Consider the following 21,383-nt stretch of genomic DNA (forward strand, 5'->3'; position numbering starts at 1 on the left):
TAAGTCGGCATTGTGCCTTTTGTATTTAATTCCGATGCAATTTCTGTGTTTCATCGTCAATAAGAAGGTCAGAGGGATACACTAAGCCTGAAGTGAAGCATCGGAATCTATAACTAGTGTTACAGGAATGGTTCAAAACATATCCAGTGAGAAGAGTCAGTCTTGTTGTACTTAAGTCATCATTGTGCCTTTTGTATTTATTTTCGATGCAATTTCTGTGTTTCATCGTCAATAAGAATGTCCAAGGGATACAGTAAACCTGAAGTGAAGCATCGCAATCTTTAACTAGTGTCACAAGAATGGTTCAAAACATACACATTAAGAAGAGTCAGTCTGCTTGTACTTAAGACGCCATTGTGCCTTTTGTATTTAATTCCGATGCAATTTCTGTGTTTCATCGTCAATAAGAAGGTCAGAGGGATACAGTGAACCTGAGGTGAAGCATCGGAATCTATAACTAGTGTCACAGGAATGGTTCAAAACATAGACAGTAGGAAGAGGCAGTCTTCTTGTACTTAAGTCGGCATTGTGCCTTTTCTATTTAATTCCGATGCAATTTCTGTGTTTCATCGTCAATAAGAAGGTCCAAGGGATACAGTAAACCTGGAGTGAAGCATCGGACACTATAACTAGTGTCACAGGAACGGTTCAAATCATAGTCAGTAAGAAGGGTAAGTCTTCTTAAGTCGGCATTGTGCCTTTTGTATTTAATTCCGATGCAATTTCTGTGTTTCATCGTCAATAAGAAGGTCAGAGGAATACACTAAGCCTGAAGTGAAGCATCGGAATCTTTAACTAGCGTCACAGGAATGGTTCAAAACATAGACACTAAGAAGAGTCAGTCTGCTTGTACTTAAGACGGGATTGTGCATTTTCTATTTAATTCCGATGCAATTTCTTTGTTTCATCGTCAATAAGAAGGTCCAAGGGATATAGTAAACCTGGAGTGAAGTATCAGAATCTATAACTATTGTCACAGGGATGGTTCAAATCATAGACAGTAAGAAGAGTCAGTCTTCTTGTACTTAAGTATGCATTGTGCCTTTTGTATTTAATTCCGATGCAATTTCTGTGTTTCATCGTCATTAAAAATGTCCAAGGGATACAGTAAACCTGAAGTGAAGCATCGTAATCTATAACTAGTTTCACTGGAATGGTTCAAAACAAAGACAGTAGGACGAGTCAGTCTTCTTGTACTTTAGTCGGCATAGTGCCTTTTCTATTTAATTCCGATTCAATTTCTGTGTTTCATCGTCAATATTTAGGTCCAAGGGATACAGTAAACCTGGAGTGAAGCATCGGAATCCATTACTAGTGTCACAGGAATAGTTCAAAACATAGACAGTAAGAAGAGTCAGTCTTCTTGTACTTAAGTCGGCATTGTGCTTTTCTATTGAATTCCGATGCAATTTCTGTGTTTCATCAACAATAAGAAGGGCCAAGGGATACAGTAAACCTGAAGTGAAGCATCGGAATCTATAACTAGTGTCGCAGGTATGGTTCAAAACATAGTCAGTAAGAAGAGTCAGTCTTCTTGTCCTTAAGTCGGCATTGGGCCTTTTGTATTTAATTCCGATGCAATATCTGTGTTTCATCGGCAATAAGGTCAGAGGGATACAGTAAACCTGAAGTGAAGCATCGGAATCTATAACTAGTGTCACAGGAATGGTTCAAAACATAGACGGTAAGAAGAGTCAGTCTTCTTGTACTTAAGTCGGCAGTGTGCCTTTTGTATTTAATTCCGATACCATATCTGTTTCATTGTCAATAAGAAGGTCTGAGGGATACAGTTAACCTGAAGTGAAGCATCGAAATCCAAAACTAGTGTCACAGGTATGGTTGAAACATTGACAGTAGGAAGAGTCAGTCTTCTTGTACTTAAGTCGGCATTGTGCCTTTTGTATTTAATTGCGATGGAATTTCTGAGTTTCATCGTCAATAAGAAGGTCACAGGGATACAATAAACCTGAAGTGAAGCAACGGAATCTATAACTAGTGTCACGGGAATGGTTCAAAGCATAGTCAGTAAGAAGAGTCAGTCTTCTTGTCCTTAAGTCGGCATTGTGCCTTTTGTATTTAATTCCGATGCAATTTCTTTGTTTCATCGTCAATAAGAAGGTCCAAGGGATATAGTAACCCTGGAGTGAAGCATCGGAATCTATAACTAGTGTCACAGAAATGGTTCAAAACATAGACAGTAAGAAGAGTCAGTCTTCTCGTACTTAAGTCGGCATTGTGCCTTTTGTATTTAATTCCGATGCAATTTCTGTGTTTCATCGTCAATAAGAAGGTCCAAGGGAAACAGTAAACCTGAAGTGAAGCATCGGAATCTATAACTAGTGCCACAGGAATGGTTCAAAACATAGACAGTAAGAAGGGTCAGTCTTCTTGTACTTAAGTCGGCATTGTGGCTTTTGTATTTAATTCCGATGCAATTTCTGTGTTTCATAGTCAATAAGAAGGTCAGAGGGATACAGTTAACCTGAAGTGAAGCATCGGAATCTATAACTAGTGTCACAGGAATGGTTCAAAACATAGACGGTAAGAAGAGTCAGTCTTCTTGTACTTAAGACGGCATTGTGCCTTTTGTATTTAATTCCGATGCAATATCTGTGTTTCATTGTCAATAAGGTTTGAGGGATACAGTTAACCTGAAGTGAATCATCGGAATCCAAAACTAGTGTCACAGGAATGGTTCAAAGCATTGACAGTAGGAAGAGTCAGTCTTCTTGTACTTAAGTCGGCATTGTGCCATTTGTATTTAATTCCGATGCAATTTCTGTGTTTCATCGTAAATAAGAAGGTCCAAGGTATACAGTAACCCTGAAGTGAAGCATCGGAATTTATAACTAGTGTCACAGGAATGGTTCAAAACATAGTCAGTAAGAAGAGTCAGTCTTCTTGTACTTAAGTCGGCATTGTGCTTTTTCTATTTAATTCCGATGTAATTTCTGTGTTTCATCGTCAACAAGAAGGTCCAAGGGATACAGTAAACCTGGAGTGAAGCATCGGAATCTATAACTAGTGTCACAGGAAAGGTTCAAACCATAGACAGTAAGAAGAGTCAGTGTTCTTGTACTTAAGTCCACATTGTGCCTTTTCTATTTAATTCCGATGCAATATCTGTGTTTCATCGTCAATAGGAAGGTCAGGGGGATACATTAAACCTGAAGTGAAGTATCGGAATCTATAACTAGTGTCACAGGAGTAGTTCAAAACAAAGTCAGTAAGTAGAGTCAGTCTTCTTGTCCTTAAGTCGGCATTGTGCCTTTTGTGTTTAATTCCGATGCAATTTCTGTGTTTCATCGTCAATAAGAAGGTCCAACGGATACAGTAAACCTGGAGTGACGCATCGGAATCTATAACTAGTGTCACAGGAATGGTTCAAAACATAGACAGTAAGAAGAGTCAGTCTTCGTGTACTAAAGTTGGCATTTTGCCTTTGGTATTTAATTCCAATGGAATTTCTGAGTTGCATCGTCAGTAAGAAGGTCAGAGGGATACAATAAACCTAAAGTGAAGCATCGGAATCTATAACTAGTGTCACAGGAATGGTTCAAAACATAGACAGTAAGAAGAGTCAGTCTTCTTGTACTTAAGTCGGCATTGTGCCTTTTGTATTTAATTCCGATGCAATTTATGTGGTTCATCGTCAATAAGAAGGTCCAAGGGAAACAGTAAACCTGAAGTGAAGCATCGGAATCTATAACTAGTGTCACAGGAATGGTTCAAAACATAGACAGTAAGAAGGGTCAGTCTTCTTGTACTGAAGTCGGCATTGTGGCTTTTGTATTTAATTCCGATGCAATTTCTGTGTTTCATAGTCAATAAGAATGTCAGAGGGATACAGTAAACCTGAAGTGAAGCATCGGAATCTATAACTAGTGTCACAGGAATGGTTCAAACATAGTCAGTAAGAAGAGTCAGTCTTCTTGTTCTTAAGTCGGCATTGGGCCTGTTGTATTTAATTCCGATGCAATTTCTGTGTTTCATCGGCAATAAGGTCAGAGGGATACAGTATACCTGAAGTGAAGCATCGGAATCTATAAGTAGTGTCACAGGAATGGTTCAAAACATAGACGGTAAGAAGAGTCAGTCTTCTTGTACTTAAGTCGGCATTGTGCCTTTTGTATTTAATTCCGATGCAATATCTGTGTTTCATTGTCAATAAGAAGGTCTGAGGGATACAGTTAACCTGAACTGAAGCATCGGAATCCAAAACTAGTGTCACAGGAATGGTTAAAAAAGCATTGACAGTAGGAAGAGTCAGTCTTCTTGTACTTAAGTCGGCATTGTGCCTTTTGTATTTAATTCCGATGCAATTTCTGTGTTTCATCGTCAATAAGGACGTCCAATGTATACAGTAACCCTGAAGTGAAGCATCGGAATCTATAACTAGTGTCACAGGAATGGTTCAAAACATATTCAGTAAGAAGAGTCAGTCTTCTTGAACTTAAGTCGGCATTGTGCATTTTCTATTTAATTCCGATGCAATTTCTCTGTTTCATCGTCAATAAGAAAGTCCAAGGCATACAGTAAACCTGGAGTGAAGCATCGGAATCTATAACTAGTGTCACAGGAAAGGTTCAAACCATAGACAGTATGAAGAGTCAGTCCTCTTGACTTAAGTCGACATTGTGCCTTTTCTATTTAATTCCGATGGAATTTCTGTGTTTCATCGTCAATAGGAAGGTCAGAGGGATACAATAAACCTGAAGTGAAGTATCGGAATCTATAACTAGTGTCACAGGAGTGGTTCAAAACAAAGTTAGTAAGAAGAGTCAGTCTTCTTGTCCTTAAGTCGGCATTGTGCCTTTTGTGTTTAATTCCGATTAAATTTCTGTGTTTCATCGTCAATAAGAAGGTCCAACGGATACAATAAACCTGGAGTGAAGCATCGGAATCTATAACTAGTGTCACAGGAATGGTTCAAAACATGGACAGTAAGAAGGGTCAGTCTTCTTGTACTTAAGTCGGCATTGTGGCTTTTGTATTTAATTCCGATGCAATTTCTGTGTTTCATAGTCAATAAGAAGGTCAGAGGGATACAGTTAACCTGAAGTGAAGCATCGGAATCTATAACTAGTGTCACAGGAATGGTTCAAAACATAGACGGTAAGAAGAGTCAGTCTTCTTGTACTTAAGACGGCATTGTGCCTTTTGTATTTAATTCCGATGCAATATCTGTGTTTCATTGTCAATAAGGTTTGAGGGATACAGTTAACCTGAAGTGAATCATCGGAATCCAAAACTAGTGTCACAGGAATGGTTCAAAGCATTGACAGTAGGAAGAGTCAGTCTTCTTGTACTTAAGTCGGCATTGTGCCATTTGTATTTAATTCCGATGCAATTTCTGTGTTTCATCGTAAATAAGAAGGTCCAAGGTATACAGTAACCCTGAAGTGAAGCATCGGAATTTATAACTAGTGTCACAGGAATGGTTCAAAACATAGTCAGTAAGAAGAGTCAGTCTTCTTGTACTTAAGTCGGCATTGTGCTTTTTCTATTTAATTCCGATGTAATTTCTGTGTTTCATCGTCAACAAGAAGGTCCAAGGGATACAGTAAACCTGGAGTGAAGCATCGGAATCTATAACTAGTGTCACAGGAAAGGTTCAAACCATAGACAGTAAGAAGAGTCAGTGTTCTTGTACTTAAGTCCACATTGTGCCTTTTCTATTTAATTCCGATGCAATATCTGTGTTTCATCGTCAATAGGAAGGTCAGAGGGATACACTAAACCTGAAGTGAAGTATCGGAATCTATAACTAGTGTCACAGGAGTAGTTCAAAACAAAGTCAGTAAGTAGAGTCAGTCTTCTTGTCCTTAAGTCGGCATTGTGCCTTTTGTGTTTAATTCCGATGCAATTTCTGTGTTTCATCGTCAATAAGAAGGTCCAACGGATACAGTAAACCTGGAGTGACGCATCGGAATCTATAACTAGTGTCACAGGAATGGTTCAAAACATAGACAGTAAGAAGAGTCAGTCTTCGTGTACTAAAGTTGGCATTTTGCCTTTGGTATTTAATTCCAATGGAATTTCTGAGTTGCATCGTCAGTAAGAAGGTCAGAGGGATACAATAAACCTAAAGTGAAGCATCGGAATCTATAACTAGTGTCACAGGAATGGTTCAAATCATAGACAGTAAGAAGAGTCAGTCTTCTTGTACTTAAGTCGGCATTGTGCCTTTTGTATTTAATTCCGATGCAATTTATGTGGTTCATCGTCAATAAGAAGGTCCAAGGGAAACAGTAAACCTGAAGTGAAGCATCGGAATCTATAACTAGTGTCACAGGAATGGTTCAAAACATAGACAGTAAGAAGGGTCAGTCTTCTTGTACTGAAGTCGGCATTGTGGCTTTTGTATTTAATTCAGATGCAATTTCTGTGTTTCATAGTCAATAAGAATGTCAGAGGGATACAGTAAACCTGAAGTGAAGCATCGGAATCTATAACTAGTGTCACAGGAATGGTTCAAACATAGTCAGTAAGAAGAGTCAGTCTTCTTGTTCTTAAGTCGGCATTGGGCCTTTTGTATTTAATTCCGATGCAATTTCTGTGTTTCATCGGCAATAAGGTCAGAGGGATACAGTATACCTGAAGTGAAGCATCGGAATCTATAAGTAGTGTCACAGGAATGGTTCAAAACATAGACGGTAAGAAGAGTCAGTCTTCTTGTACTTAAGTCGGCATTGTGCCTTTTGTATTTAATTCCGATGCAATATCTGTGTTTCATTGTCAATAAGAAGGTCTGAGGGATACAGTTAACCTGAAGTGAAGCATCGGAATCCAAAACTAGTGTCACAGGAATGGTTAAAAAAGCATTGACAGTAGGAAGAGTCAGTCTTCTTGTACTTAAGTCGGCATTGTGCCTTTTGTATTTAATTCCGATGCAATTTCTGTGTTTCATCGTCAATAAGGACGTCCAATGTATACAGTAACCCTGAAGTGAAGCATCGGAATCTATAACTAGTGTCACAGGAATGGTTCAAAACATATTCAGTAAGAAGAGTCAGTCTTCTTGAACTTAAGTCGGCATTGTGCATTTTCTATTTAATTCCGATGCAATTTCTCTGTTTCATCGTCAATAAGAAAGTCCAAGGGATACAGTAAACCTGGAGTGAAGCATCGGAATCTATAACTAGTGTCACAGGAAAGGTTCAAACCATAGACAGTAAGAAGAGTCAGTCCTCTTGTACTTAAGTCGACATTGTGCCTTTTCTATTTAATTCCGATGGAATTTCTGTGTTTCATCGTCAATAGGAAGGTCAGAGGGATACAATAAACCTGAAGTGAAGTATCGGAATCTATAACTAGTGTCACAGGAGTGGTTCAAAACAAAGTTAGTAAGAAGAGTCAGTCTTCTTGTCCTTAAGTCGGCATTGTGCCTTTTGTGTTTAATTCCGATTAAATTTCTGTGTTTCATCGTCAATAAGAAGGTCCAACGGATACAATAAACCTGGAGTGAAGCATCGGAATCTATAACTAGTGTCACAGGAATGGTTCAAAACATGGACAGTAAGAAGAGTCAGTCTTCGTGTACTAAAGTAGGAATTTTGTCTTTTGTATTTCATTCCAATGGAATTTCTGAGTGGCATCGTCAATGAGAAGGTCCAAGGGATATAGTAAACCTGGAGTGAAGTATCAGAATCTATAACTATTGTCACAGGGATGGTTCAAATCATAGACAGTAAGAAGAGTCAGTCTTCTTGTACTTAAGTATGCATTGTGCCTTTTGTATGTAATTCCGATGGAATTTCTGTGTTTCATCGTCATTAAAAATGTCCAAGGGATACAGTAAACCTGAAGTAAAGCATCGGAATCAATAACTAGTGTCACAGGAATGGTTCAAATCATTGTCAATAAGAAGGGTCGGTCTTCATGTACTTAAGTTGGAATTGTGCCTTTTCAATTTATTCCGATGCAATTTCTGTTTCATCATCAATAAGAAGGTACAAGGGATACAGTAAACCTGAAGTGAAGCATCGTAATCTATAACTAGTGTCACTGGAATGGTTCAAAACAAAGACAGAAGGACGAGTCAGTCTTCTTGTACTTAAGTCGGCATAGTGCCTTTTCTATTTAACTCCGATTCAATTTCTGTGTTTCATCGTCAATATTAAGGTCCAAGGGATACAGTAAACCTGGATTGAAGCATCGGAATCCATTACTAGTGTCACAGGAATGGTTCAAAACAGAGACAGTAAGAAGAGTCAGTCTTCTTGCACTTAAGTCGGCATTGTGCCTTTTCTATTTAATTCCGATGCAGTTCTGTGTTTCATCGTCAATAAGAAAGGTCCAAGGGATACAGTAAACCTGAAGTGAAGCATCGGAATCTATAACTAGTGTCGCAGGAATGGGTCAAAACATAGTCACTAAGAAGAGTCAGTCTTCTTGATCTAAGGTCGGCATTGGGCCTTTTGTATTTAATTCCGATGCAATATCTGTGTTTCTTCGGCAATAAGGTCAGAGAGATACAGTAAACATGAAGTGAAGCATCGGAATCTATAACTAGTGTCACAGGAATGGTTCAAAACATAGACGGTAAGAAGAGTCAGTCTTCTTGTACTTAAGTCGGCAGTGTGCCTTTTGTATTTAATTCCGATACAATATCTGTGTTTCATTGTCAATAAGAAGGTCTGAGGGATACAGTTAACCTGGAGTGTAGCATCGAAATCCAAAACTAGTGTCACAGGAATGGTTGAAAACATTGACAGTAGGAAGAGTCAGTCTTCTTGTACTTAAGTCGGCATTGTGCCTTTTGTATTTAATACCGATGGAATTTCTGAGTTTCATCGTCAATAAGAAGGTCACAGGGATACAATAAACCTGAAGTGAAGCATCGGAATCTATAACTAGTGTCACGGGAATGGTTCAAAGCATAGTCAGTAAGAAGAGTCAGTCTTCTTGTCCTTAAGTCGGCAATGTGCCTTTTGTATTTAATTCCGATGCAATTTCTTTGTTTCATCGTCAATAAGAAGGTCCAAGGGATATAGTAAACCTGGAGTGAAGCATCGGAATCTATAACTAGTGTCACAGAAATGGTTCAAAACATAGACAGTAAGAAGAGTCAGTCTTCTTGTACTTAAGTCGGCATTGGGCCTTTTCTATTTAATTCCGATGCAATTTCTGTGTTTCATCGGCAATAAGGTCAGAGGGATACAGTATACCTGAAGTGAAGCATCGGAATCTATAACTAGTGTCACAAGAGTGGTTCAAAACATAGACGGTAAGGAGAGTCAGTCTTCTTGTACTTAAGTCGGCATTGTGCCTCTTGTATTTCATTCCGATGCAATATCTGTGTTTCATTGTCAATAAGAAGGTCTGAGGGATACAGATAACCTGAAGTGAAGCATCGGAATCCAAAACTAGTGTCACAGGAATGGTTCAAAGCATTGACAGTAGGAAGAGTCAGTCTTCTTGTACTTAAGTCGGCATTGTGCCATTTGTATTTAATTCCGATGCAATTTCTGTGTTTCATCGTAAATAAGAAGGTCCAAGGTATACAGTAACCCTGAAGTGAAGCATCGGAATTTATAACTAGTGTCACAGGAATGGTTCAAAACATAGTCAGTAAGAAGAGTCAGTCTTCTTGTACTGAAGTCGGCATTGTGGCTTTTGTATTTAATTCCGATGCAATTTCTGTGTTTCATAGTCAATAAGAATGTCAGAGGGATACAGTAAACCTGAAGTGAAGCATCGGAATCTATAACTAGTGTCACAGGAATGGTTCAAACATAGTCAGTAAGAAGAGTCAGTCTTCTTGTTCTTAAGTCGGCATTGGGCATTTTGTATTTAATTCCGATGCAATTTCTGTGTTTCATCGGCAATAAGGTCAGAGGGATACAGTATACCTGAAGTGAAGCATCGGAATCTATAAGTAGTGTCACAGGAATGGTTCAAAACATAGACGGTAAGAAGAGTCAGTCTTCTTGTACTTAAGTTGGCATTGTGCTTTTTGTATTTAATTCCGATGCAATATCTGTGTTTCATTGTCAATAAGAAGGTCTGAGGGATACAGTTAACCTGAAGTGAAGCATCGGCATCCAAAACTAGTGTCACAGGAATGGTTCAAAGCATTGACAGTAGGAAGAGTCAGTCTACGTGTCCTTAAGTCGGCATTGTGCCTTTTGTGTTTAATTCCGATTAAATTTCTGTGTTTCATCGTCAATAAGAAGGTCCAACGGATACAGTAAACCTGGAGTGAAGCATCGGAATCTATAACTAGTGTCACAGGAATGGTTCAAAACATAGACAGTAAGAAGAGTCAGTCTTCGTGTACTAAAGTAGGAATTTTGTGTTTTGTATTTCATTCCAATGGAATTTCTGAGTTGCATCGTCAATAAGAAGGTCAGAGGGATACAATAAACCTGAAGTGTAGTATCGGAATCTATAACTAGTGTCACAGGAATGGTTCAAAGCATAGTCAGTAAGAAGAGTCAGTCTTCTTGTCCTTAAGTCGGCATTGTGCCTTTTGTATATAATTCCGATGCAATTTCTGTGTTTCATCGTCAATAAGAAGGTCCAAGGTATACAGTAACCCTGAAGTGAAGCATCGGAACCTATAACTAGTGTCACAGGAATGGTTCAAAACAAAGTCAGTAAGAAGAGTATGTCTTCTTGTCCTTAAGTCGGCATTGTGCCTTTTGTGTTTAATTCCGATGCAATTTCTTTGTTTCATCGTCAATAAGAAGGTCCAAGGGATACAGTAAACCTGGAGTGAAGCATCGGAATCTATAACTAGTGTCACAGAAATGGATCAAATCATAGACAGTAAGAAGAGACAGTCTTCTCGTACTTAAGTCGGCATTGTGCCTTTTGTATTTAATTCCGATGCAATTTCTGTGTTTCATCGTCAATAAGAAGGTCCAAGGGAAACAGTAAACCTGAAGTGAAGCATCGGAATCTATAACTATTGTCACAGGAATGGTTCCAAACATAGTCAGTAAGAAGAGTCAGTATTCTTGTTCTTAAGTCGGCATTGGGCCTTTTGTATTTAATTCCGATGCAATTTCTGTGTTTCATCGTCAATAAGAAGGTCCAAGGTATACAGTAACCCTGAAGTGAAGCATCGGAACCTATAACTAGTGTCACAGGAATGGTTCAAAACAAAGTCAGTAAGAAGAGTATGTCTTCTTGTCCTTAAGTCGGCATTGTGCCTTTTGTGTTTAATTCCGATGCAATTTCTTTGTTTCATCGTCAATAAGAAGGTCCAAGGGATACAGTAAACCTGGAGTGAAGCATCGGAATCTATAACTAGTGTCACAGAAATGGATCAAATCATAGACAGTAAGAAGAGACAGTCTTCTCGTACTTAAGTCGGCATTGTGCCTTTTGTATTTAATTCCGATGCAATTTCTGTGTTTCATCGTCAATAAGAAGGTCCAAGGGAAACAGTAAACCTGAAGTGAAGCATCGGAATCTATAACTATTGTCACAGGAATGGTTCCAAACATAGTCAGTAAGAAGAGTCAGTATTCTTGTTCTTAAGTCGGCATTGGGCCTTTTGTATTTAATTCCGATGCAATTTCTGTGTTTCATCGGCAATAAGGTCAGAGGTATACAGTATACCTGAAGTGAAGCATCGGAATCAATAACTAGTGTCACAGGAATGGTTCAAAACATAGACGGTAAGAAGAGTCAGTCTTCTTGTACTTAAGTCAGCATTGTGCCTTTTGTATTTAATTCCGATGCAATATCTGTGTTTCATTGTCAATAAGAAGGTCTGAGGGATACAGTTAACCTGAAGTGAAGCATCGGAATCAAAAACTGGTGTAACAGGAATGGTTCAAATCATTGACAATAGGAAGAGTCAGTCTTCTTGTACTTAAGTCGTCATTGTGCGATTTGTATTTAATTCCGATGCAATTTCTGTGTTTCATCGACAATAAGAAGGTCCAAGGTATACAGTAACCCTGAAGTGAAGCATCGGAATTTATAACTAGTGTCACAGGAATGGTTCAAAACATAGTCAGTAAGAAGAGTCAGTCTTCTTGTACTTAAGTCGGCATTGTGCTTTTTCTATGTAATTCCGATGCAATTTCAGTGTTTCATCGTCAACAAGAAGGTCCAAGGGATACAGTAAACCTGGAGTGAAGCATCGGAATCTATAACTAGTGTCACAGGAAAGGTTCACCCATAGACATTAAGAAGAGTCAAATCCTCTTGTACTTAAGTCGACATTGTGCCTTTTCTATTTAATTCCGATGCAATTTCTGTGTTCCATCGTCAATAGGAAGGTCAGAGGGATACAATAAACCTGAAGTGAAGTATCGGAATCTATAACTAGTTTCACAGGAGTAGTTCAAAACAAAGTCAGTAAGTAGAGTCTGTCCTCTTGTCCTTAAGTCGGCATTGTGCCTTTTGTGTTTAATTCCGATGAAATTTCTGTGTTTCATCGTCAATAAGAAGGTCCAACGGATACAGTAAACCTGGAGTGAAGCATCGGAATCTATAACTAGTGTCACAGGAATGGTTCAAATCATTGTCAATAGGAAGAGTCGGTCTTCATGTACTTAAGTTGGCATTGTGCCTTTTGTATTTATTCCGATGCAATTTCTGTGTTTCATCATCAATAAGAAGGTACAAGGGATACAGTAAACCTGAAGTGAAGCATCGGAAACTATAACTAGTGTCACAGGAATGGTTCAAATCATAGTCAGTAAGAAGAGTCAGTCTTCTTATACTTAAGTCGGCATTGTGTCTTTTCTATTTAATTACGATGCAATTTCTGTGTTTCATCGTCAATAACAAGGTTCAAGGGATACAGTAAACCTGGAGTGAGGCATCGCAATCTATAACTAGTATCAATGGAATGGTTCAAAACACAGACACTAAGAAGAAACAGTCTTCTTGTACTTAAGTCGGCATTGTACCTTTTGTATTTAATTCCGATGGAATTTCTGGGTTTCATCGTCAATAAGAAGATCAGAGGGATACAATAAACCTGAAGTGAAGCATCGGAATCTATAACTAGTGTCACAGGAATGGTTCAAAGCATAGTCAGTAAGAAGAGTCAGTCTTCTTGTCCTCAAGTCGGCATTGTGCCTTTTGTATTTAATTCCGATGCCATTTCTTTGTTTTATCGTCAATAAGAAGGTCCAAGGGAAATAGTAAACCTGGAGTGAAGCATCGGAATCTATAACTAGTGTCACAGGAATGGTTCAAAAAATAGACAGTAAGAAGAGTCAGTCTTCGTGTACTAAAGTAGGAATTTTGTGTTTTGTATTTCATTCCAATGGAATTTCTGAGTTGCATCGTCAATAAGAAGGTCAGAGGGATACAATAAACCTGAAGTGTAGTATCGGAATCTATAACTAGTGTCACAGGAATGGTTCAAAGCATAGTCAGTAAGAAGAGTCAGTCTTCTTGTTCTTAAGTCGGCATTGGGCATTTTGTATTTAATTCCGATGCAATTTCTGTGTTTCATCGGCAATAAGGTCAGAGGGATACAGTATACCTGAAATGAAGCATCGGAATCTATAAGTAGTGTCACAGGAATGGTTCAAAACATAGACGGTAAGAAGAGTCAGTCTTCTTGTACTTAAGTCGGCATTGTGCTTTTTGTATTTAATTCCGATGCAATATCTGTGTTTCATTGTCAATAAGAAGGTCTGAGGGATACAGTTAACCTGAAGTGAAGCATCGGCATCCAAAACTAGTGTCACAGGAATGGTTCAAAGCATTGACAGTAGGAAGAGTCAGTCTACGTGTCCTTAAGTCGGCATTGTGCCTTTTGTGTTTAATTCCGATTAAATTTCTGTGTTTCATCGTCAATAAGAAGGTCCAACGGATACAGTAAACCTGGAGTGAAGCATCGGAATCTATAACTAGTGTCACAGGAATGGTTCAAAACATAGACAGTAAGAAGAGTCAGTCTTCGTGTACTAAAGTAGGAATTTTGTGTTTTGTATTTCATTCCAATGGAATTTCTGAGTTGCATCGTCAATAAGAAGGTCAGAGGGATACAATAAACCTGAAGTGTAGTATCGGAATCTATAACTAGTGTCACAGGAATGGTTCAAAGCATAGTCAGTAAGAAGAGTCAGTCTTCTTGTCCTTAAGTCGGCATTGTGCCTTTTGTATATAATTCCGATGCAATTTCTGTGTTTCATCGTCAATAAGAAGGTCCAAGGTATACAGTAACCCTGAAGTGAAGCATAGGAACCTATAACTAGTGTCACAGGAATGGTTCAAAACAAAGTCAGTAAGAAGAGTATGTCTTCTTGTCCTTAAGTCGGCATTGTGCCTTTTGTGTTTAATTCCGATGAAATTTCTGTGTTTCATCGTCAATAAGAAGGTCCAAGGGATATAGTAAACCTGGAGTGAAGCATCGGAATCTATAACTAGAGTCAATGGAATGGTTCAAAACATAGACAGTAAGAAGAAACAGTCTTCTTGTACTTAAGTCGGCATTGTGCCTTTTGTATTTAATTCCGATGCAATTTCTTTGTTTCATCGTCAATAAGAAGGTCCAAGGGATATAGTAAACCTGGAGTGAAGCATCGGAATCTATAACTAGTGTCACAGAAATGGATCAAATCATAGACAGTAAGAAGAGACAGTCTTCTCGTACTTAAGTCGGCATTGTGCCTTTTGTATTTAATTCCGATGCAATTTCTGTGTTTCATCGTCAATAAGAAGGTCCAAGGGAAACAGTAAACCTGAAGTGAAGCATCGGAATCTATAACTATTGTCACAGGAATGGTTCCAAACATAGTCAGTAAGAAGAGTCAGTCTTCTTGTTCTTAAGTCGGCATTGGGCCTTTTGTATTTAATTCCGATGCAATTTCTGTGTTTCATCGGCAATAAGGTCAGAGGTATACAGTATACCTGAAGTGAAGCATCGGAATCAATAACTAGTGTCACAGGAATGGTTCAAAACATAGACGGTAAGAAGAGTCAGTCTTCTTGTACTTAAGTCGGCATTGTGCCTTTAGTATTTAATTCCGATGCAATATCTGTGTTTCATTGTCAATAAGAAGGTCTGAGGGATACAGTTAACCTGAAGTGAAGCATCGGAATCAAAAACTGGTGTAACAGGAATGGTTCAAATCATTGACAATAGGAAGAGTCAGTCTTCTTGTACTTAAGTCGGCATTGTGCGATTTGTATTTAATTCCGATGCAATTTCTGTTTTTCATCGACAATAAGAAGGTCCAAGGTATACAGTAACCCTGAAGTGAAGCATCGGAATTTATAACTAGTGTCACAGGAATGGTTCAAAACATAGTCAGTAAGAAGAGTCAGTCTTCTTGTACTTAAGTCGGCATTGTGCTTTTTCTATGTAATTCCGATGCAATTTCAGTGTTTCATCGTCAACAAGAAGGTCCAAGGGATACAGTAAACCTGGAGTGAAGCATCGGAATCTATAACTAGTGTCACAGGAAAGGTTCAAACCATAGACATTAAGAAGAGTCAAATCCTCTTGTACTTAAGTCGACATTGTGCCTTTTCTATTTAATTCCGATGCAATTTCTGTGTTTCATCGTCAATAGGAAGGTCAGAGGGATACAATAAACCTGAAGTGAAGTATCGGAATCTATAACTAGTTTCACAGGAGTAGTTCAAAACAAAGTCAGTAAGTAGAGTCTGTCCTCTTGTCCTTAAGTCGGCATTGTGCCTTTTGTGTTTAATTCCGATGAAATTTCTGTGTTTCATCGTCAATAAGAAGGTCCAACGGATACAGTAAACCTGGAGTGAAGCATCGGAATCTATAACTAGTGTCACAGGAATGGTTCAAATCATTGTCAATAGGAAGAGTCGGTCTTCATGTACTTAAGTTGGCATTGTGCCTTTTGTATTTATTCCGATGCAATTTCTGTGTTTCATCATCAATAAGAAGGTACAAGGGATACAGTAAACCTGAAGTGAAGCATCGGAAACTATAACTAGTGTCACAGGAATGGTTCAAATCATAGTCAGTAAGAAGAGTCAGTCTTCTTATACTTAAGTCGGCATTGTGTCCTTTCTATTTAATTACGATGCAATTTCTGTGTTTCATCGTCAATAACAAGGTTCAAGGGATACAGTAAACCTGGAGTGAGGCATCGCAATCTATAACTAGTATCAATGGAATGGTTCAAAACACAGACACTAAGAAGAAACAGTCTTCTTGTACTTAAGTCGGCATTGTACCTTTTGTATTTAATTCCGATGGAATTTCTGGGTTTCATCGTCAATAAGAAGATCAGAGGGATACAATAAACCTGAAGTGAAGCATCGGAATCTATAACTAGTGTCTCAGGAATGGTTCAAAGCATAGTCAGTAAGAAGAGTCAGTCTTCTTGTCCTCAAGTCGGCATTGTGCCTTTTGTATTTAATTCCGATGCCATTTCTTTGTTTTATCGTCAATAAGAAGGTCCAAGGGAAATAGTAAACCTGGAGTGAAGCATCGGAATCTATAACTAGTGTCACAGAAATGGTTCAAAACATAGACAGTAAGAAGATTCAGTCTTCTTGTACTTAAGTCGGCATTGTGTCTTTTGTATTTAATGCCGATGCAATATCTGTGTTTCATTGTCAATAAGAAGGTCTGAGGGATACAGTTAACCTGAAGTGAAGCATCGGAATCCAAAACTAGTGTCACAGGAATGCTTCAAAACATTGACAGTAGGAAGAATCAGTCTTCTTGTACTTGAGGCGGCATTGTACCTTTTGTATTTAATTCCGATGCAATTTCTGTGTTTCATCGTCAATAAGAAGGTCCAAGGGATACAGTAACCCTGAAGTGAAACATCGGAATTTATAACTAGTGTCACAGGAATGGTTCAAAGAATAGTCAGTAAGAAGAGTCAGTCTTCTTTTACTTAAGTCGGCATTGTGCGTTTTCTATTAAATTCCGATGCAATTTCTGTGTTTCATCGCCAATAAGAAGGTCCAAGGGATACAGTAAACCTGGAGTGAAGCATCCGAATCTATAACAAGTGTCACAGGAAGAGTTTAAAACATAGACAGTAAGAAGAGTCAGTCTTCTTGTACTTAAGTCGACATTGTGCCTTTTCTATTTAATTCCGATGCAATTTCTGTGTTTTATCGTCAATAAGAGGGTCAGAGGGATACAATAAACCTGAAGTGAAGCATCGGAATTTATAACTAGTGTCACAGGAATGGTTCAAAACATAGTCAGTAAGAAGAGTCAGTCTTTTTGAACATAAGTCGGCATTGTGCCTTTTGTGTTTAATTCCGATGCAATTTCTGTGTTTCATCGTCAATAAGATGGTGCAACTGATACAGTAAACCTGAAGTGAAGCATCGGAATCTATAACTAGTGTCACAGGAATGGTTCAATAGATAGACGGTAAGAAGATTCAGTCTTCTTGTACTTAAGTCAGCATTGTGCCTTTTGTATTTAATTCCGATGCAATTTCTGTGTTTCATCGTCAATAGGAGGATCAGAGGGATACAGTAAACCTGAAGTGAAGCATCGGAATCTATAACTAGTGTCACAGGAATGGCTCAAAATATTGACAGTAGGAAGAGTCAGTCTTCCTGTACTAAAGTCGGCATTGTGCCTTTTGTATTTCATTCCGATGCAATTTCTGTGTTTCATCGTCAATAAGAATGTCCAAGGGATACAGTAAACCTGGAGTGTAGCATGGGAATCTATAACTATTGTCAGAGGAATGGTTCAAATCATAGACAGTAAGAAGAGTCAGTCTTCTTGTACTTAAGCCGGCATTGTGCCTTTTGTATTTAATTCCGATGTAATTTCTGTGTTTCATCGTCAATAAGAAGGTCAGAGGGATACAGTAAACCTGAATTGAAGCATCGGAATCCATAGCTAGTGTCACAGGAATGGTTCAAAACTTAGTCAGTAAGAAGAGTCAGTCTTCTTCTCCTTAAGTCGGCATTGTGTCTTTTGTATATAATTCCGATGCAATTTCTGTGTTTCATCGTCAATAAGAAGGTCCAATGGATATAGTAAACCTGGAGTGAAGCATCGGAATCTATAACTATTGTCAGAGGAATGGTTCAAATCATAGACAGTAAGAAGAGTCAGTCTTCTTGTACTTAAGCCGGCATTGTGCCTTTTGTATTTAATTCCGATGCAATTTCTGTGTTTCATCGGCAATAAGGTCAGAGGGATACAGTAAACCTGATGTAAAGCATCGGAATCTATAACTAGTGTCACAGGAATGGTTCAAAGCATAGACAGTAGGGAGAGTCAGTGTTCATGTACTTAAGTCGGCATTGTGCCATTTGCATTTAATTCCGATGCAATTTCTGTGTTTCATCTTCAATAAGAAGGTCAGAGGGATACTGTAAACATGAAGTGAAGCATCGCAATCCAAAACTAGAGTCACAGGAATGGTTCAAAACATAGACAGTAGGAAGAGTCAGTCTTCTTGTACTTAAGTCGGCATTGTGCCTTTTGTATTTAATTCCGATGTAATTTCTGTGTTTCATCGTCAATAAAAAGGGCCAAGAGATTCAGTAAACCTGAAGTGAAGTATCGGAATCTATAACTAGTGTCACAGGAATGGTTCAAAACATAGTCAGTAGGAAGAGTCGGTCTTCATGTACTTAAGTCGGCTTTATGCCTGTTGTATTTAATTCCGATGCAATTTCTGTGTTTCATCGTCAATAAGAACGTCCAAGGGACACAGTAAACCTGGAGTGTAGCATCGGAATCTATAACTAGTGTCACAGGAATGATTCAAATCATAGACAGTAAGAAGAGTCAGTCTTCGTGTACTTAAGTCGGTATTTTGCCCTTTGTATTTAATTCCGATGCAATTTCTGTGTTTCATCGTCAATAAGAAGGTCCAAGGGATACAGTAAACCTCACGTGAAGCTTCGGAAACTATAACTAGTGTCACAGGAATGGTTCAAAACATAGTCAGTAAGAAGAGACAGTCTTCTTGTACTTAAGTCGGCATTGAGCTTTTCTATTTAATTCCGATGCAATTCCTGTGTTTCATCGTAAATAACAAGGTCCAATGGATACAGTAAACCTGGAGTGAAGCATCGGAATCTATAACTAGTGTCAGTGGAACGGTTCAAAACATAGACAGAAAGAAGACTCAGTCTTTTTGTACTTAATTTGGCATTGTGTCTTTTGTATTTAATTCTGATGCAATTTCTGTGTTTCATCGTCAATAAGAAGGTCAGAGGGATACAGTAAACCTGAAGTGAGCCATCGTAATCTATAACTAGTGTCACAGGAATGGTTCAAAGCATAGTCAGTAAGAAGAGTGAGTCTTCTTGTCCTTAAGTCGGCACTGTGCCTTTTGTATTTAATTCCGATACAATATCTGTGTTTCATCGTCAATAAGAAGATCAGAAGGATACAGTAAACGTGAAGTAAAGGATCGGAATCTGTAACTAGTGTAACAGGAATGGTACAAAACATAGGCAGTAAGAAGAGTCAGTCTTCGTGTACCTAAGTCGGCAGTGTGCCTTTTGTATTTAATTCCGATGCAATTTCTGTGTTTCATCGTCAATAAGAATGTCCAAGGGATACAGTAAACCTGGAGTGTAGCATGGGAATCTATATCTATTGTCAGAGGAATGGTTCAAATCATAGACAGTAAGAAGAGTCAGTCTTCTTGTACTTAAGCCGGCATTGTGCCTTTTGTATTTAATTCCGATGCAATTTCTGTGTTTCATCGTCAATAAGAAGGTCAGAGGGATACAGTAAACCTGAAGTGAAGCATCGGAATCTATAGCTAGTGTCACAGGAATGGTTCAAAACATAGTCAGTAAGAAGAGTCAGTCTTCTTGTCCTTAAGTCGGCATTGTGCCTTTTGAATATAATTCCGATGCAATTTCTGTGTTTATCGTCAATAAGAAGGTCCAATGGATATAGTAAACCTGGAGAGAAGCATCGGAATCTATAACTATTGTCAGAGGAATGGTTCAAATCATAGACAGTAAGAAGAGTCAGTCTTCTTGTACTTAAGCCGGCATTGTGCCTTTTGTATTTAATTCCGATGCAATTTCTGTGTTTCATCGGCAATAAGGTCAGAGGGATACAGTAAACCTGATGTAAAGCATCGGAATCTATAACTAGTGTCACAGGAATGGTTCAAAGCATAGACAGTAGGAAGAGTCAGTGTTCATGTACTTAAGTCGGCATTGTGCCATTTGCATTTAATTCCGATGCAATTTCTGTGTTTCATCTTCAATAAGAAGGTCAGAGGGATACTGTAAACATGAAGTGAAGCATCGCAATCCAAAACTAGTGTCACAGGAATGGTTCAAAACATAGACATTAGGAAGAGTCAGTCTTCTTGTACTTAAGTCGGCATTGTGCCTTTTGTATTTAATTCCGATGTAATTTCTGTGTTTCATCGTCAATAAAAAGGTCCTAGAGATACAGTAAACCTGAAGTGAAGCATCGGAATCTATAACTAGTGTCACAGGAATGGTTCAAAACAGAGTCAGTAGGAAGAGTCGGTCTTCATGTACTTAAGTCGGCTTTATGCCTTTTGTATTTAATTCCGATGCAATTTCTGTGTTTCATCGTCAATAAGAAAGTCCAAGGGATACAGTAAACCTGAAGTGAAGCATCGGAATCTATCACTGGTGTCACAGGAATGGTTCAAACCATAGACAGTAGGAAGAGTCAGTCTTATTGTACTTAAGTCGGCATTGTATCTTTTGTATATAATTCAGATGCAATTTCTTTGTTTCATCGTCAATACGAAGGTCCTAGGGATATAGTATACCTAAAGTGAAGCATTGGAATCTATAACTAGTGTCACAGGAATGGTACAAAACAAAGTCAGTAAGAAGAGTCTGTCTTCTTGTCCTTAAGTCGGCATTGTGCCTTTTGTATATAATTCCGATGCAATTTCTGTGTTTCATCGTCAATAAGAAGGTCCAATGGATATAGTAAACCTGGAGTGAAGCATCAGAATCTATAACTATTGTCAGAGGAATGGTTCAAATCATAGACAGTAAGAAGAGTCAGTCTTCTTGTACTTAAGCCGGCATTGTGCCTTTTGTATTTAATTCCGATGCAATTTCTGTGTTTCATCGTCAATAAGAATGTCCAAGGGATACAGTAAACCTGGAATGTAGCATCGGAATCTATAACCAGTGTCACAGGAATGGTTCAAAACATAGGCAGTAAGAAGAGTCAGTCTACGTGTACCTAAGTCGGCATTTTGCCTTTTGTATTTAATTCCGATGCAATTTCTGTGTTTCATCGTCAATAAGAAGGACCAAGGGATACAGTAACCCACAAGTGAAGCAACGGAATCCATAACTGGTGTCAATGGAATGGTTCAAAACATAGACAGTAAGAAGAGTCAGTCTTCTTGTACTTAATCGGCATTGTGCATTTTGTATTTAATTCCGATGCAATTTCTGTGCTTCATCGTCAATAAGAATTGTCAGAGGGATACAGTAAACCTGAAGTGAAGCATCGGAATCTA

The sequence above is a fragment of the Schistocerca serialis genome, chromosome 2 (genome assembly GCF_023864345.2).
Source record: "Schistocerca serialis cubense isolate TAMUIC-IGC-003099 chromosome 2, iqSchSeri2.2, whole genome shotgun sequence".
Taxonomy (NCBI): Eukaryota; Metazoa; Arthropoda; class Insecta; order Orthoptera; family Acrididae; genus Schistocerca; species Schistocerca serialis.